Here is a 6,891-nt window from a genome sequence, read left to right as displayed (position 1 = left end):
AGCAGCGGCGGCGGCAGGAGGAGGAGGAGGAGGACCCGGAGCGGCGGCGGCGGCGGCAAGAAGGGGGGCGGCAGCTCAGCAGGAGGAGAAGACCCGGTAGGTATTCACGCTCCGCGGAGCTGAGCCAGACGCGTCTTCTTACACACAGGTTGCCACTTCCCGGGCTTGAGAGTGAGCGTGGCGTCGGCGGAGGGAGATGGCCTGGGAGCGCATTATTTCATATTTATGTTAGTTGTGTGGGTCCAGAGTGAAGATATAAAATCCATAATTTAGTACAGGTTGTGGATAAAAAATAGTGAAAAATCCTGAGCTAAAGGGTCACACTCAGAGAATGCCATCAATGTACCACTGTCTGCTGGAGGTGGAGACCCATGGGAGAGTCCACTGGGGTCAGCGCTGGGTGCCAGGGGTGTTTCAGCATCTTGTCTATGTCCCAGGTTATGAAAAGCAGAGCACTGATGATGTCCAATAGGGAGATGACCAAGTACCAGAACCTGCAAATAGAGAATTGAGGTTTCATATTGCCTTTCAACACTGAAAACCTGAGCCAAGTACAGTATTTTTTTCAAGTTTTGGCTACATATTCAGAAAGATATGAGCCTTATACTTTTTGCTTATCTAAAAATAAGGCAGGATTTCATAGGATTTGCAACTGGGTTAAGACAAACTTTAGGGACATTAAAAGTGGTGTCTAGGTTTCTTATGTTTTCATGGGAAAATGTTAAGTGTATACAGACTTTCACATTAAATTTTTTCCTGGAACATGTACTTGGAATAATAAGCAATTATATTCTGATCTCAATACCATGTACTATTTATAGGTAGAGCTCTGGGAATTTAAAAAATCATAACAAAATCCCAACAGATATTCATTTTATATGACATTGGGGTTGTAACATGTGAATGATTGCATAGAAGAAAGAAACCCTCCAGCAAACTTTCCTGAAATTGTGTGGGTGATGGAACAGAAAACATAATAAATATAGAAAAAAAGTGAAAATACAGCTTTTAAAATATATTTAGGGGAGATGAAGTTTAATCATATAAAAGCTTCTGGAAGAGTGTGTGTGTGTGTGTGATATATATAATTGTATTAAGAAAGCACATTTGTGAGAGGTAGGATTACAGGTACTTGTAAAAAATGTGGTTTAGTAGTGTTTAGGAGCATGGATTCAAAAATAAGACTGATCCGGGTCCAAGTCCTGTCCCCTGGAAACCTGGTTAAATTCTGTGGCTGAGCAAAGTTACACAGCTCCTGGGGGTACTCTTTTCACTGTATTTGATATGAGTGGCTCTTGGTAGAATAGTGTGCTGTGACAGTCATGGTACACCTAGCACTTAAGAACGTTATGAGGATTATATAAGAAATGAGTATAAAGTACCAGACTTATGCTCAGTAATTTCTCACAAATGATTATATTATTGTTTATTTTTGCCTATTTTTCTTGCAGAACTTCTAAAAGATGTCATACATTATTTTTGTAAAGAAAAATAAAAACAAAATAGACCTACAAAAGTATCGGGCATGGAAGTTTACTTTTATAATACATAGGGCAGGGGAGGGAGACATTTCTATTACAAAAAGCTAAAATTTTCCCCCCAAATTTTTCCTACACTGATTTTTTCCCATTATTTCATCAGAAAATGCAAGTGAGGGTAAGGTTGATTGGGCCTATCAGCACTATCTATATGAGGTTTATGTTGAAGGTAAAAATCAGTACATTGCTTATTTGTAATCATATAGTATGGAGTAGGTCTTTGTAAATTGAACATTAAATTAAGAAATATTTATTCCAGTCATATCTCTTCTGTTATACTGAAACCATAATTAACTATAGCCATAATTATTGCATCCCATTTGAAAAAAATTAATTCCAGCCATAACTAACCCTTTGTATTTGAAAAGAAATGACATTTTGGAAGATGGTAAATTTAGGGCAGCTACACATTCTTTGCTGCCCCTCCCACTGAGAAGTGAAGGTTACTTCCCCTGCCTTGAAACTGGGCTAAATTTAGTGACTTGTTTGACCAAGAGAAATGTAGGAGAAATAACTTTCTGGGACTTCCAAGGCTATGGCATAAAGGACCCTGCAGTTTCTGCCCCAGCCTTTTAGAATACTCGCTTTGGGAGAAGTTGGCTGCTGTGTAAGAAATCTGACTACCTTGGGACCACTGCACCATGATGAAACCCGTGGTGACCACATGGACAGGCTGTATGTAGAAAAAGGGAAGGTGTGTAGGCAGCCCAGCTATGTCAGCCATCCTTAGGTGTCAGACACAGCAAATGAACCACCTTAATAGACGTATGAGCTCAGGTGATGTGACAGAGAGAGAACTGAAGAATCTAACCAACAGCCAGAGTGAAATCTAGACATGTGGCTCCAGTAGAGGAGTTCCAGCTATCTCCAGCCAGTCAAGCCATCCAAGGTGAGGCCCCGTACGTCTTAAAGAAACGCACCACCCCCACTGTAGTCTGCCCAATTCCTGACCCACAAATGATGACTGCAACGGAAGGTATTGTTTTATGCCTCTTAAGTTTTAGGGAGGTTTGATACGCAGAAATAGATAACCAGAATAGAACCCGTATGTATAAATCAGAGGCACTTCAAGTAGATTTACTACTAATCTATGTAACTGTCCTTCTTTTCCATGAATCACACACTCCTAAACCAGTCATTTACCAAAACTGAGCCGAATGTATAGTCACAAAAACTTGCTACATGGGTGATCACAACATAAGCAGCAAACTAATGAAAAGATCCAACATATGTTTTTCTAAGTATCAGTCGTTGCCACGTGTTCTTACCAAAGCAAACTCATGAGCTATCCTTCCATCTGGAGGCAGTTTTGCACCAAAACCTGCAGCTGGGAACATTCTATCACCGTCACAATCTTGAACGGTCTCCCCCACTGCTGTCAGCGCCGCACCGCAGGTGTGCAGTTTTGACAAGGATTCGTGTAGTGGAGAGAAGGGGGCTGGGCAGGTTGCCTGATGACAGAAAAAATACTTCAAACATAAGTGATCAAGCTAAAGATGTAATTTTTGGACATTTTTCTTGATGTCTATTTCAGATTGAAGTACTAAAAGTTATGTTTTTCTGCCTACATTCATAGTATGTTAAATAGTTTCTTTTGGATAGAGATTGACATAGTGGTATTTATTACATTAGACCAGACATGTAGAAAGTTTCTCAAATATATGCTAAGCATATGCAGCTTTTTCTCAAACATTTCTTCTCATTGTCAATGCCGTAGGCTATTCTTGAGTTTCAGTCTCAGAAGAAGGGTAAGAGTACTTTTGTTAATCTTGTTTTATTGTAATCTTTATTTTTTTGCCTATAGTCGAAGGCCCCAACTGATTTAATGGGCTTCAGTTATTCTGAAGCCTTCTTAAAGTTGTATCAGAAATAGAAATTTATTAAATACTAAGCTATATCTTAATTTAATCACTTAAAAAGAGAAGAGCATAATGATTTTGAAATTCATGCTAGTTAATTACCAAGATCTGAAAAAAGTATTCAGTTTCTAACTAGATATTAAGCTAGGAGCCCAAAGCCTCAAAGTCAAGTCTTGCCATTTCCAGGACGACAACTATAAAAGCCTGTAGTAAACCCCACCGCAGTGGTTACTGGGAAGACAAAATAAGATTATGTACGAGGAAGTGATTAAAAATTATGGAGCACCATAGAAATGCAAAGTTTAGCTACTAATGCTATGATTGTGTGGGTCATCCACAAGGCTCTGAATTTTCAGTATGCTCTGTTGTGGGATATTGCATTTGAATAAAGGTGAATTTGAGAGAGAAAGTAATTCATGTGCTACCACTTCAACACACTGAGATTCACATTCACTTGCCCTAATTACCAGCACAAAGGCAGCCTCAAAGTCCACTTAGTTTCTGAAGTGAAGGTGGAAATTCAATGGGACTTGTCATAGCTCATAAAGCGCAATTCTGCATTAAAATATTGCCTGAAGAAGGAAAGCCTCAAGGCATAGTTCTTTTCTGACAGGGAAAAAATAGTAATAAGGCCTTGAGATCCAAAGGAAAACAAAATGAAGGAAAGATCTCCCTTTGGTTTATAATGCATATAATTGTACCCAGAACATTTTTGGTTTAAAAATAATTCATTGCGTAAATGCATATATATTTCCAAAGCGTTACCAGCATTCAAGGGCTGTTTCCACATGACAGAATTTCTAAAATATGCATCCTTTGACCAAGATGAGCCTTAATGTTCCCCTCAGCTGGACTAACCTTTAGAAAGATTTCTCCTGACTCCAGGCCCTTGACCTCTTATTTCTCGGAGCATAGACTTCAGGAAACTTGGAATTGCACATTGTTTCTCTGCTCCTTTGAGATGCAGATCTTCTGTAATCCTGGAGTGTCTTTCTCGGGGCCCTGGGAGCTGGCCCTCTGACGTGTAACCATCAAGGAAGGGAGCCCCTGGTCTCTGGGAGAGCTGGGGCCTAACAGCAGCAAGAGGGACTTAGTAACCGCAGCAGCCTGATCACCCAGGCCAGCTCCCCACCATCAGCCCTCAGCGCTTTCCCGCTAGTTCACCACAGCACTTAAAAACCCTCTCACCGTTTGTTCTGGAAGAGCGGAATTCAGGTTCTCTCTTCTGTTGCAATAGCTTCAGTCTCTATTGCAAAAGTCCTGAGTCAGGTCTTCCTTAGCCATTCATCTGGTGCAGTTTTCCTTTGACCCTTCTTTCTAAGATAGGGATTTTGCTTCTTGGTTAAAAGCCCACTGGAGACAGAGCTAAACATTACCACTACTTGGCTAAGTGGTTCTTTGACACAACTCTCAAATATAAGAACTGTTACCCAATGGTGGCAATATGCAAGTAATCCTGTTTCTCTAAGAAAACCACAATTTTCAAAGTTAAGATAAAAATTCCACTAATACCCCACGTATCTAAACATCTTAGCCTATCATGTGTAGCAGAGCTCAGTCCTACCTGTTCAAAGATGTTCTTTCCAGCATCTTCATCCTGCCCAATCTCTTCACTATTCCACTAGTGATATCTTCCTTTCCATCCTTACCTTTCAGTTTGCCATTGTGTCCTGAGATTCACTTTCTCCTCCTCCAGCTTGGGTCTTCTCACATGCATTAGACAACCTTTCTTATTTATTCCAGCTCTTGTTGTCTTTCCTCACCTACTCTCATGTGCTTGTGTTCTGCACCACGAAATTCAGCAGTTCTTTGAATCTGGGACCTGTTTGTACCACATCTGTTTCAGGAGCAGTGCATATGAGAAATGAACTTGTAGTAGGTTGGTAACACTGGGTTGTCAGCGAATAACAATAAGAATTATGAAAGTCTGAAATCCTACATGAACTTACTTCAGATCTCACTTAATCTCTTTAATAAACCTATGACACGGTTACTTTTATTACACCCACTTCTCAGATTAAATAACTTTCAGATTAAATAACTTGCCTGAATCATATAGTAATAATGGGTCAAACTAGAATAGAAATCTAGGCAGACTTCATGGGCCTTACTCTTAGCTATAACTCTTTTCTTACGGATTTTGTAATATTTTAAACCCTGAATACTATCAAACACGTCTGATTTTGTTTTAGAGGTACACTATGCCTTAATTTAAAAATTCACACTTGAATAGGCTCATTTTTAAAAGTTTTATTGAGATATAATTCATATAACATAATTAACCCATTTAAAATGTATAATTCAACGATTTTAAGTATATTTACAGATATGTACAATGATCAATACAATTTTAGAAGACTTTCATTACCTCAAAAAGTGTACCTATTTACTATCATTCCCTATCACTCCATCCAGCCCAGCACTAAACAATGGCTAATCTACTTTTTGCCTCTATCAATTTGCCTATTTTGGACATTTCATGTACAATAGAATCCCATTATATGTGAGGTACTGTGACTATCTTTCACTTAGCAGAGTGATTTCGAGGTTCATCTGTGTTGTAACGTGTCAAACTTCATATTTCACTCCTGTTTATTGCTGTATAGTATTCCATTATATGAATATACCTCATTTTAAAATCCATTTATCAGTTGATGGACATTTGGGGTGTTTCCAAATTTTGGCTATTATGCTGCTATAAACATTCATGTACAAATTTTTGTGTGGACATATGTTTTCATCTCTCTTGCATATGTGTCTAGTGGAATTGCTGGGTCATATGGTAACTCTATGTTCAACAACTTTAAAAACTGCCAAAGAGTTTTCCAAAGTGGCTGCAGCATTCTACATCCTCAGCAGCAGTATAAGAGGGTTCCAGTTTCTCCATATGCTTGTCAACACTTGTGACCTGACTTTTGGATTATAATTATCATAATAGGTGTGAAATAGTATCTTATTATGGTTTTAATTTGTGTTTCCTGTTATATAAGTATGCCAAGTACCTTTTCTTGTACTTACTGGTCTTTGTATATCTTCTTTGAATAAATGGAATATCATTTTAATTGGGTTATTTGTCTTTTTTGAGTTATAAGATTTCATTACACATTCTAGATAAAAGTCCGTTATGACATACTTGATCTGCTAATATTTTATCCCATTCTGGGATTTGTCTTTTCACTTTATTAACTACATTCTGTGGCACACAAAAAGTCTGAATTTTGATGGAGTTCAATTTACTTATCATTTGCTCTTGTTGCTTGTGTGTTTGGTGTCATATCTAAGAATCAACTGTCAAATCCAACGTCGTGAAGGTACATCCCTATGTTTTCTTCTAATAGTTCAATACTTTTAACACTTACATTTAGATTTTGGATCTATTTCATATTAACTTTGCATACGATGTTAGCTAAGGATCTAACCTCATCGTTTTGCATGTGGCCACCCACCTGTCCCAGTGCCATTTTTGAATAGACCCTCCTCTGACTGAATTGTCT

At 38.5% G+C, this 6,891-nt stretch overlaps 1 long non-coding RNA gene across 1 annotated transcript; it reads right to left on the bottom strand.

Annotated features, from left to right (window-relative positions):
• Positions 1–359: 359 nt before the first annotated feature.
• On the bottom strand, positions 360–4,391 carry LOC141577687 (uncharacterized). Its single transcript, XR_012506928.1, has 3 exons — positions 4,256–4,391; positions 2,807–2,989; positions 360–494 (listed from the first exon to the last, which is right to left on the bottom strand). It is a non-coding gene; the product is annotated as an uncharacterized LOC141577687 (long non-coding RNA).
• Between the last annotated feature and the right edge of the window lie 2,500 nt (positions 4,392–6,891).

The sequence above is a fragment of the Camelus bactrianus genome, chromosome 5 (assembly GCF_048773025.1).
Source record: "Camelus bactrianus isolate YW-2024 breed Bactrian camel chromosome 5, ASM4877302v1, whole genome shotgun sequence".
Taxonomy (NCBI): domain Eukaryota; kingdom Metazoa; phylum Chordata; class Mammalia; order Artiodactyla; family Camelidae; genus Camelus; species Camelus bactrianus.
Note: the sequence above shows the minus strand (reverse complement) of the source record. Positions and strands in the feature narration are given on the sequence as shown.